This window comes from Myotis myotis, unplaced genomic scaffold, assembly GCF_014108235.1.
Source record: "Myotis myotis isolate mMyoMyo1 unplaced genomic scaffold, mMyoMyo1.p scaffold_m19_p_3, whole genome shotgun sequence".
NCBI lineage: Eukaryota > Metazoa > Chordata > Mammalia > Chiroptera > Vespertilionidae > Myotis > Myotis myotis.
Genome location: NW_023416335.1, coordinates 71983737 through 71985801, shown reverse-complemented (window position 1 = coordinate 71985801; position 2065 = coordinate 71983737). Strand labels below are relative to the sequence as shown.

Genomic DNA, 2065 nt, shown 5'->3' with positions numbered 1-2065 from the left:
TTGTTTCCCTGATCTAAAGGTCTATGGGAGTTGTCAGCTGCATAATCTCACTGTCTCAGCTCCCTCCTATGTGTTTAAGGAAGTGGCCCTGCTCGTGCAGTGAGGCATGAAACTGAAGGAATTTTATTCCTAAAACCTTGCTTTGAATTTTCTTGCCTTCATGGATTTAACTTAGATCCTTTAATGCTATAATAATTTGGTTTCATATTGAATGTCCTTTGGGCTTTCATTTGTCATTTATTTTTTTAAAGAAGTTTTTTCATGAATTCAAAATAATCCTTTTGGTGAAAAGGCAATTCAATTATAGTGACAGCATAAAAGGAACCCAACATGATACAATTCTCTAGTGAGATCAGATTTATTGCTAAACCAGGATGAGTTTATAAAACCAAAATTTGTATTTGCATTTCGAGACACTCAACTGAAAGGCTTGATCAGAACCTAAAGCATCAAATAAAAGTGAATCTCTCATCTAAAGAAGGCAGAGCTGAACTAAGAGTTTAGTGACTCATACGTTGCCGTGGCACAGCCATTCATCTAGATTTGAAAGCATGTCTATTAGGTAACAGATCCCCTCCAATGCGCTTTCACTCATAGGCAGAGGAGAAAGTGTGCATTTCCTTCCGTTCATGGGGGAGATTTCCCATGCCTCAGGAGTAGTTAACACACATTCACAACCTTAACACAACGGTGAGTAGACTGTACTGTGACTAGTTTTATTTTTAATGACATTATTCCCTGAAGACCTAATTGCTGATACAACATTCAAATTATGGCTCCACCAGTTAATGGCAATGTGGCCTTAACCTCTTTGTCTCAATTATGCAAAATGAGGTGATTAGTACCTATCTCATAGGCTTTTATGAGATTATAGTGCTGGGTATTTTTTTAAGCTCTCCATTAAAGTTAGTTATTATTATTATAACATACAAAGAGCCAACATATAAATGTAAAGTTCTAATATGCACATGTTTACATACTACTGGTGTTTATAAGGATGAGATAACAGAATTTGCATTGTATAAGATTATGAAATCCAGCATTGTATGAGATCATAGAATTTGGCATTGTATGAGGTCATAGCATTTGGCATCGTATGCTTGGAAAATTGAATTTCCTGAGGGGTGATTGATGACCAAGAATACGATGTTAGAAGCCAGAATGAGGGAATTCTGTAAGGTTTAACTGGAACAGAGGAGGTATATTAAGGAAATGGTGCAGAGAGATGCTTTTGTAGACATAGAGAGAAAAATATTAGTTGTGAGTAGGTGTGTAGCAAATGCTTACAGTAGGAGTTGATGGCAGAGGTTTAGAGTAGGACCAGAAATACTGAAATGGATCAGGAGGTTACTCAGGAAGCAGCACAGTCCAGAGAAATTTGGGGACCCCTTTCATTCTCAGTTTTTCATATATTTATCATAGCATCTATAAATCTTCATTGCTTGAACTTAGTTGCTTATATTCTCATCCTCCTTTATTGCTATTCAAAGTGGATTTCACCTGGGAGCAGCATGGCTCTCATCTGAGAGCCTCTTAGAAACGCAGACTCTTGGGTCCTACCCCAGACCCACTGTATTAGTCTCTGATTTTTTTTTTTTTTTAATATGGAACACTTCATGAATTTGCATGTCATCCTTGCGCGGGAGCCATGCTAATCTTCTCTGTATCATTCCAATTTTAGTATATGTGCTGCTGAAGAGAGCACAGTGTCTGCATTTTTAACAAGATGCCCAGGTGTTTCCTGTGCATGTTAGAGTTTGAGAAGCACCACTTTCACAGACCTTGAGCTCCTAGCACGGTGCCTAGCATTTAGTCAATGGTCAATGGAAGTTTATTAAGTGAATTAAGTTAAATTCTTGGAGGCCACCAAATCACGCTTTGGGTAGAGATAAAAAAGTAATTTTAGCCCCAAACCAATGCCTTGACCTAGAGCTAAAATTCTATGGTGACTATAGAAACTAAGAAAAACCATCTGCCTTGCCTGACAGGTAGAAGAAGTAAGGTTCTATAAGAGAAAAGACAGAGTGATTGAGGATTGGAGTGAGCGTGGCAGATGAGCCCTGGG

At 38.2% G+C, this 2065-nt stretch overlaps 1 non-coding gene across 1 annotated transcript; it reads right to left on the bottom strand.

Annotated features, from left to right (window-relative positions):
• Positions 1 to 1598: 1598 nt before the first annotated feature.
• LOC118652219 lies at positions 1599 to 1705 on the bottom strand. Its single transcript, XR_004966486.1, has one exon. It is a non-coding gene; the product is annotated as a U6 spliceosomal RNA (small nuclear RNA).
• Between the last annotated feature and the right edge of the window lie 360 nt (positions 1706 to 2065).